Raw genomic sequence first — 10267 nt, forward strand, 5'->3', positions numbered from 1 at the left:
TAGAAAAAACACCTATTGCATCAGTTGATTTACGTCGATTTTACAAAAACTGACGCAAAAAGTACTTAGTTTCGGCGGAAATGCAATCTCGCAAACTATGTGCTCCAAACCATTTGGGGACTTTTTACATTCATTTCAAGGTACATTTTCTACTTTTCATTTCATTGTATTCAATATTTATGCATTTTTGTGTCTGTTGTGGAATGCTTGTACTGCATTAGCTTACTCTTTTGATAGAAGGCTACATATTTCAGTACTCGATTCATCTTTAGCTTTCACCCTGCCCTTGCTTAAAGTTGTCTTTGGTCCAATGAATATTCGACAAATTGTTTATGTGCTCGATATTTTGTCTGTCTCATTTCTAACCAATCGTCTACTTTTTCATGTTGGGTAAGTAATGATAAATAAAAGTAAATTACTATTACTCTTGGTACGATGGGTGATATCACTGATGGAGTTCACTAATTGAGACGAAACTGACTCAGTGAGGATGAAAGGGCGTAGAAATTAACTAGTTGCATTGAAATTCCCACTTGTATGTGGTCAAACACGACCCACAAGCAAATGTGAACAATGTGTGCCGAGACTCGAGAGTTTATATAGGGGTACTACTTTTTCTGATAGATGGTTGAGATTTATAAGATTTATCAGTGATCAGCCATAAATAATTCTACGAAATTTTTGTTACGAGTGTACTTATCTGCTTTTCCTGAGTGACTGAGATTTTTTGGTTACAGAATTGTAGAGGTCATGAAAGCATATGAGATGAACCCGTTCCTACATTTTTCGGTTTTATGTCTATGGATACCGCTGCTGCTGGCATATGGCTTGGTATAACTCCGAACTGACAAAGTGTGTTTTTTTGTGAGACCGTCTTAGACGTCAAATCAACCAAAATATCTTTACTTCAGTTTTATGCTAGTTTTTTCAATCATATGTTCATGTTATTCAGTTGTGTTGATGAGGGCGTTAAGGCTTGTAATTTTTCTGTTTCCCGACACTTTTTTTTTTCTTTTGCAACTGTCAAGGGAATTCGCCGTGTGATGCGGGGTCGAGAGTGTATTTTTGATGTCTAAAAATCATGGTAACATTCTTCTGCCTTGCTTTTGATCAACCCAACACCGTATTTTTTATGTATATTTGATGGCAGGTTTGATATACAAGCACCGTATAGGGCCGTGAGTAGTGTTGTACAAAGATGCAGCTTATTATTGATGCTACTGTTTGATTTATCGCGTCGTATCCTTGTATTTAGTTCACTTAGTGCATAGGATATTGTGTTGCTTTTATGTGTTCGCTTCCCAACTCCTAATCTAGCTACATAGTCGTCGTCTTCTTCACACTTGATCAACTATTGCACCTCTATTTAGCAAGTTTTTAGCCTTTTTGATATGTTCATTTTATATATATACTTTTACTCCTCATTTTAGCTCGGTTTCTATTATTTTTCATACTTTAATTAGTATATTTTTGAGCTAATTTTGTGTTCTAGGTGTATTGTTGTGTTTGTTACGGTTTTGTAGGAATCTAAGCATTTAGAGGCTTTTTCCTATGATTTTGTACACCAAGTTCACTAAGCTAAACAAGGCCAAATATTGGACTAAGTGTGTGAAGGTTGCTTGGGTTTTGCATGAAGATTAGTGGATTGAAGTAAGGAATTACAAATGAAGCCAAATGTAAAGTCAAGCCCAAAATGAAGGTCCATATTAAGGTGCAAGCATTGGATGCCAAAAGAGCTTAGGATGCTAGGAATTTAGAGCATTACCGGGTGATTAAGGAGCATTAAAACACGAGCATAGAGATTCCTCACGTAATTAATCAAGAATTAAGGCGATTAACCGAGGAACACACGACCCCGATCGGGGCCGCCCAACCCCGATCGGGGCCATATGCTCATTGAATTCTTACGTTTTGCTCTTCCTCTCCTATAAATAGGAGAGGTATTCCAAGGTTTTAGGCATCCAATTTTACGTCCAAGTTTACTTACAATAAGCCTCAAGCATTATATTTTCTCTCATTAGTTTTCATTTTAATTTATAAGTTGTTAAGCATTCCATAGTTAATATTTCAACATTTTGTACTACAAACTATTGTTCAAGCATTTGATATTCAAGCTTTTGGTTAATTGTTCTTCCATATAAGTTCTCCTTTATAAGGTATTTTCAATTCCAAGTTTACAATTTACATTATTGTTTCAGTTATCACATAGTTATTATAATCAAGTATCTCATTTTACATTAGCATTGTTCTTTTCACATGTTATATCATCTAATTAATATAAATCATATAACCATACTTAATATTTCTTATAATTTAGTTTGCAATTCACATTTTAGTATGAGTAGCTAAATTTCCTAGTTTAAAGGCTAGGGGAGCCATGCAAAATCAAATATATAACATGATTAAATAAGTTCATAATAATATTGTTCAATTGTTTCCATCACATGTTTGCTTTGTTACGCTTAATCTTTGATTATCGGCCGTAGTCGTAGATTAAATTTGTTCATTCGTTCTAAAGTCAAGAGGCACAGAATTGAATTAGACTAAGCATGTGTGGTAGGACGACCTAGTCATGAACGAGAGTTTTTCTAGGGCCCGGTCTATGGTTGATACTAATGCCGTAAGGTGGGTATCTTTAAGCCTAAGCAATTGACAAAATTATTAGTATCAAGTTTATCATGTTCATATGTTTACCTTTGCATGAGTGACCCGAACCCTTTAGACTATCTTTTATCATATTATTTACATTGCATTTTTATTAATCATCAACCAAACAAACCAAACCCAAATCGTAATCGACCTTGATAAAAATCTACCCATAGCAATTCACGATGTAACTCCCGTTTCCTTGTGTTCGACCCCTATTACTACATTAATTTGTGTCTAGGGAAATTATCTTTGCATAGGTACGCGATAAACCTATCAAATTTTGGCGCCGTTGCCGGGGAAACGGTTTTATTGCATTTTGAATTGTCGATTTTTATCTTGTTTTCCTTTGTCTTGGGGAACACTTGTTCCTTGAGACCGTTACTTATCACTTCTCTAGAAATTGTTGTCTTATGCCCAGTTCCTCACGCAAGGGAGAATTGCTTTCACCGGATTCCGATCCCGAGAGAACCTTTTGGAGAAGACGACAGTTTTGGAAGGGAGTGAAACAAGCCTCTTCTCCCGTACAAGCCGAAAGTGCTAGAAAGTCTTACTTAGACGATCTAGAAGCCCTAGAAGAGGAGGAGGTTTCAAGTTCATCATCTCCACCACCATCACCATATACTACCAAAAAGATGATGAAACTTTCCGATCACTCAAAGCCCACCGCGGCCATGCTTCCGGCCGGAATCACAACCACTCAAATCACCGCACCGGACTTCGAGATCAAACCGGCTTTCATTAGACCTGTGGAGAGGAAGCAATTTGAGGGAAGTCCTTTGGAGGATCCCAATTTGCATGTGCAAAACTTTTGTGACTATTGCTCCATGATCCGTCAAACGGGCGTCAGCCAAGCCCAATAAGGGAAATACTTCTCCCTTTCTCTTTGAAGGACAAGGCCAAGTTTTGGATCAATAGCCTTGACCGCACCGCCATGGGAATCACCAATTGGGAGACTTTGGCTCTAGCCTTCTATCAAAAGTTTTTTCCACCGGAGAAAACTCAAACTTTGAGGAGCCAAATTACCGGATTCTGTCAACAAGCTCTTGAGAGCTTATATGAGGCTTGGGAGAGATACAAAGAGCTTCAAAGACAATGCCCACATTATGGGCTAGATGATTGGTTTATAGCAATAACATTCTAAAATGGATGTTGTGCCGAGTCCCAAAGGATTCTTGATTCCGCCAACAATGGGCCGTTTGATCAAATTGACACCGACCTTGCTCATGCCACGATCGAATATATGGCGGTCAATTATGCCCAATATGTCAATTCTCGAGTTGTGCCATCCAAAGGTAAAGAAGAATCCTCTAACAACTCCGTTTTGCTAGCCCAAATTGCCTTACTCCAACAACAATTGGCGGAAAGGGATGCTAGAGATTCCATTCAACAAGTCAATGCCATGTCCTCAACAAGCCAAATCGTTATGTGTGAAGGTTGCGGTGGTGCGGGTCATTATGCCGCTCATTGCCAAGCTCCCATTGAAGAGGTAAATGCCTTTCTACCTTTAAGACAAAATGCACAAAATGCTTATCCACCGGGTACATTCTCAAACACATATAACCCAAATTCAAGATTTCACCCGAATATGTCTTATAGAAGCAACAATGTGCTAAATCCTCAACCATAACAACCAACACAACAAAATGCCTATGTCCTTCAACAACAAAAATATATCCCTCCACCGGGTTATCAAAATCAACAAAGGCCCCCACAAAACAATTTCCAACAAAATAAACCTCCACCACAAAATGCCCAACAAAACAACCAAGAGGGAGGTAAGCTTGAGGGCTTGATAATCCGTATGCAAAAGGAATTGTTGGCTCAACTCCAAAAATGAGCAACCTCAAAATGCCACGATTAAAATGTTGGAACAACAAATGGCACAATTGGCCTCATCTAGCTCTTCAAGGAAATCGGGTCAACTACCTCCTCAAGGTGAGCAACCACATGCTACTCTTAATGCTATCTCCTTAATAAGTGGTACGAAATATGATGGGCCATCCATGCCCAAAGATGATGAGGAGGTACTTGTTGAGTTGGAGGTCTCTCCAAATGATAAGGAAATTGAAGAAATTCCCAAGAAAGTGGATGATCCACTTGTTGTTGAGGAAGTCAAGGAAGTGGAGGATGCTCCTCCAAAGAAAGATGTTGAAGCAAAGATTCCGGAAAAAGTCAAAGTGCCATTTCCTCACAGGTTGGCAAAGCATCAAAAGAATTCTCAATTCGGTAAATTCATGGAAGTTGTGAAGAATCTACAGGTAACCGTTCCTTTTACCGAATTAATCACTCAAATTCCATCTTACACTAAGTTCATGAAAGACATTTTAACTAAAAAGAGGACTTTTGATGAGGTTGAAACAATAGCTCTCACCGCCGAGGTGAGTGCTCTCTTGCAAAACAAGTCCCCTCCTAAGTTAAAAGATCCCGGTAGCTTTTCTATTCCATGCACAATTGGCACCTACCAAATTGATAAAGCTTTATGCGATCTAGGTGCTAGTGTGAGTGTAATACTTTACTCTATTTGTGCTAAGCTTAATATGGTAGTCTTAAAATGCACTAGTGTCACATTGCAAATGGCAGACCGTTCTATAAAATGCCCTTTGGGAGTTTTGGAGGATGTTCCCGTTAAGGTTGGTAAGTTTTTCATTCCGGTTGATTTCATTGTTCTTGACATGGCCGAAGATGCCCAAATCCCAATCATTTTGGAAAGACCATTTTTACACACCGCGGGTGCGTTGATTGATGTCAAAAACGGTAAAATTACATTGGAAGTGGGTGACGATAAGGTCACATACAATTTGAATAGTGCTATGAAGAGTCCGATGATATAAGAGTCTTGTTATTCTATTGACATTTTGGATGTAGTTGATATTGTTATAGAAGACTCTACACCTTGATCTTTATCTAAAGATCCCTTGGAGGCACTCTTGCTTTTAGAATCATTTGCAGGTGATGGTGAGATTGGAAATGAGGATATTGATGCTTTGGAGCAAGAATTGGATGGAGAGGAGCTATTATTGGAGGAGAGCTCACACTTTATAGGCTTGGTTGCTACACCTCAAGATGTTGAGGTACAAAAACTCGAGCTTAAGCCCCTTCCTTCCAATTTGAGGTATGCTTTTCTAGACGATGAGGGGATGTGTCCGGTAATCGTTAGTGCTAAATTAGATGAGAGTCAATTGGATAAATTGCTTCATGTCTTAAGGTCTCACAAGAAAGCCATTGGTTATAAACTTGACGATTTAAAAGGCATAAGTCCAGAATTTTGCATGCAACGAACTAATCTTGAGGAAGATCATAAACCATGTGTCCAAGGTCAAAGACGACTAAATCCTAACATGAAAGAAGTGGTCAAAAAGGAAGTGCTTAAATTGTAGATGCGGGAATTATCTATGCGATTTCCGATTCTAAATGGGTGAGTCCGGTCCAAGTGGTTCCTAAGAAAGGAGGAACTACCGTAGTTGATGCGATCCCGCTAAGTGTTCACAAATTAAGATGTGGTCGTTGGTCACGGTCGAATCAAAACACAATTTATAGCTCCACAAACAACTCTACAATTAGTAAAGAGGCAAGTAAAGGTCGGATCCCAAGGGACGGGAGTTGAAATGAGATTTCTATTGTAACTAGTGGTGTCTAAGGGGTGTCACAAATTGGGTTGATGTAGAAGGTTACTAAACTAAAATAGCAATGAAAATAAACAAGCAAGATGAATTAAAGGGGTGTAAACAATTGATTAAAGGCACTAGGGTGTCATGGGATCATAGGGGAATCATGGGATATGATCATACAAACATGTTCTCAAATTATAAGCAAGCAATTATTGTTGTGATGGATTGAGTTGGGTTATATCTTACAATCCTAGGAAAGTTTGGGTCCCGGAGCCGAATCGATTAGATTGTACAACACCTACAAGTCGACTTAATCTTCCCTACTCAACAACATGCATGGTCTAATGAGACTCGAGTTGGGTTATATCTTACAAGTCTCATTGAAAAGATAGGAGATGATAGTAAATGCAAGGATTCATAGGCTTAGCATTTCATCAAATATAACATGTGCATGAGTTGAGATCAAAACAAGCAAGCAAATAAAACATGAAAGCACTACTACAATTTAAGGCTTCGAGAACGCCCCTTAGAGAACGGTTAATAGTGGAACCGACCTGCTTCTTATTTTTAGTCTGGCGCGCATAGAGGATTCCTTTAGAGAACGGTTGCTTCTTTTAACCGTGCTCTTAGATTAACAAAGAGAACGGTTAGAGTTGACCAACCATCTTAGTTAAACAAATAGACCGGTTAATTAGCGTAACCGTTCTCTTAAATAAACAAAGAGACCGGTTAATTAGTGTAACCGTTTCTTACATAAACAAAGAGCACGGTCATAATCATTGACCGTTCTGCTTTAAATCCCTAATTAGACTACAAGTCTAAAAAAGACTTGCCGTTAACACTCACATCTCCTAAACGCTAAAATCATCTCTTTCGCTCTATAACAAATTGGTTTCGCCCTAGCACCGGTTTGGTTTCCCTATACTCATCTCGTCCTTGGTTACCCTTGGTTGTCGATGATCACTCCTACTCTGGCCACCACTTGGTTGTGCACGCCTTTTATCGTTGACGATTGTTCTGCTGGTAAGACCCTATTTCACTTCGCTTAAGATTTAGGGTTCGCTTCTTAATTTTGCATTTGCCCACATTTACCGTGTGTTCTATTATTACGATAATCAATAGTTGATTGGACATATGTCGCTGGATCAAATGCGTTGTCTTATAATATTAATCGCAAATGGAATTAGGAATGGAAGAGGATAAGAAAGGGTAGGATTGCATATGAATAGGAGAATCAGGTATTATATATGGTTGCCTAGTTCTTATTTATACTATGTAGTGGCAAAGTAAATATCAGCTTGTAGTGACGGTACTACAATTGGAGATATTATGTTGCAGGTTGGGTCAATGCTTCTCTAATTATTCATTACTAAGTTCATATTTATGATTTTTTATCATTAATCATATGGTTGACGATGAAAATGTTGGTCTTGAGATGGTTTGTGATGGTTACCATCTCACATTCTTCATAAATAATGAAGCTTGTGGCGATGTTAATAATATAAGTTCATCACTTAATACTCCCTTCGTCCCAATCATTTGTTTACCCCCCTCTCAAAACAAACAAATGATCGAGATAAAAAGGGGTGTCACATTATTGAGTGTTTACTTGCGCCCTTTAATTTTGAAAAGTAATAAAACTTGTGTATTGGTTGTACTTATGAGGTAACAAACTTTACCGATAATGTTTAGTTATATCACGAGTAGGTACAAATAGAATGTGCTATGCCTGTAGTGATTCTTGGTTAATGTGTTGTTGATGCATGCTTTTGAAACTGCTTGTTAACTGCTCACGGTGTTGCTGGCTGCAGCAACACTGATGCTGACTATTGGTTTCTGATTCCTTGCTCCTGAAGCACAGCTGGACTACTTGTTGCAACTGGCATGTTGGGTGTTGGTAGCTCGTTGGTTGGCTGCAGTTGCACGATGCTATTCTTTTGGTTTTTGGCGTCGTGTAGCCAGTGTCTAAGCTGAATATAGCTCGTTTGAGTCATTCTCATGCGTCAGGTTAAAGGTCACACAATTTAAATGATACCCAAGTTTCTTTTTTAAATATAATAATATCTTTTCTTTTGTTATAGATAAGTCCCCAAGATGGTTTATGATAGATATTGATGTAGTTCGTGAAAACAATATTTGTTGTTGAATGACGATTCTCGTTAAGTGTCCTCTTATAAGTTCAAACAATCGTGGATAATACTGACATATGTGGGAGGAAGGGCAAGCATTAAGCAGCATTGGCACGCATCTTGTAAGTCCATTTGCCTTTGAATCGGAATTCTCGTTTAATGTTCAAGTTTTGTTTTGAAATCTTTTTTTATCTCAATTAGCTAATTGAAATCTTGAAAATTTACTCCATATAATATGTTGTGTAGAGGTGATATTTTACAACCGAGGTAGTACTGATATACACGATGATGTAGTAAACCTAAAGGATGTTGTAGTTTGTTGGTTGTAAATATAATCCTTATTCCCTCCCAAGAGCAGAATGCATCACATTCTCTCGGCGTTTGTTAATATATTCGAAAAATCGTGATCAGACTTATGTTCCTTGGTCTGGCAGCGGTGACGTATGTTCAGCCCAGCACAAAGATTGTAGTACATAATCGGTCCTAGTTGCAATGGATTTTACTGCGATCAGTTCACGCCAAATTCCAATCAAAAGCCAAAATTATGGACTAAAAATTGGAGTGGATGGTAAGATCATAATCCATTATGGCGTAATATAAGTCTCTTCTATACATAGTTTGTGAGTTTGATGTTTATATTCAATTCAGGTTTACTTCATTTGGCAATCAGATACCTTATCGACCAATTGAGGATCTGACTTTTGTAGTTGCACGTTTTTACCAATGCGGGGGAACCATGCAAAACTATCACATGGTAATACTCGCTTTGTCTAACTTTAGCTTTAGAAGATATCATAAACAATGCACTAAAGTCTCTCTTTTGTGTCGAACAGTACCATAGAGGAACTAACTTTGGACACACAGCTGGTGGAGCATTTATTACTACAACTTACGACTATGATGCTCCAATCGATGAATATGGTAACCTTAAGTTGCAATTGCCTTCCAATATAAAGCTTTATGGAGCCTGTTGTCTTCAAATAATAATATTCATATCCCTCTTTTCCCTCCTTTTTTCTGTAGGAATCGTTAGACCGCCAAAATAGGGCCACTTACGAGACATTGACAAGGCCTTAAAGATCTGTGAAGCAGCAATGGTTGCAACAGATCCCACATACACATCTCTTGGATCAAATTTAGAGGTATGATAATTAAAGCCCCGATTTTTTGTTTCATAGCAATGTCAAAAAATGTCATATTCAATATATTTATATAAATACGGTTGGAAAGTTCTAAATTTCTACCGGTACTTAATGTTGATCAGATTTGATTTGTGTTCCAGGCATCTGTGTACAAAACAGAATCAGGTTTATGTTCTGCTTTATTTGAAAAAGTAGTTGCCTATATAATTTGGAAAAATAGGCCAAGACAAGTGCTAACTAGTAACTACAACCAGAGGTCAGCTTTATTTGAATAATTAGTCGTGTATTTTTACTAGATTATTGAACAATATTAATTACTTTATTAATTTACTTTCAGATTTTAGACTAAAATAGGAAATGATTTTGAGCTTCGTAATTGCTTAACTTTAAGGTTTTGTCCCCGGAGCCTTAATAGGGAGTACATGAAAAGATTGGCTATGAGTATCGCTTTTGTCAACTCTTTACCTCTTTAATTAATTGTTGTTGATAACTCGCGGAGTTTTTTGCCTTGCATATGAGAGTAATCTAGTACATTTGAGCTGCCCAAAAATAATGGTGGATGAAGACGAGGTACAGAATATTCTAGCTGAATTTACACTTTATTTTAAGCCCAAAAGTAATGGTGGATGAAGACGATGATTGCAGTTTCCTGATGTTCAGTTATTGCACTTAGATGCGACTAAGTGATGAGGATTTAGGGATCTTTATTTATGTTCTGCAAGTATTTTCAATATTTGTA

General features: G+C 37.8%; 1 non-coding gene across 1 annotated transcript; it reads right to left on the bottom strand.

The window, feature by feature from the left end:
* Positions 1-3652: 3652 nt before the first annotated feature.
* Positions 3653-3759, bottom strand: LOC141635172 (small nucleolar RNA R71). Its single transcript, XR_012539876.1, has one exon. It is a non-coding gene; the product is annotated as a small nucleolar RNA R71 (small nucleolar RNA).
* Between the last annotated feature and the right edge of the window lie 6508 nt (positions 3760-10267).

Source organism: Silene latifolia, chromosome Y (assembly GCF_048544455.1).
Source record: "Silene latifolia isolate original U9 population chromosome Y, ASM4854445v1, whole genome shotgun sequence".
Lineage (NCBI taxonomy): Eukaryota > Viridiplantae > Streptophyta > Magnoliopsida > Caryophyllales > Caryophyllaceae > Silene > Silene latifolia.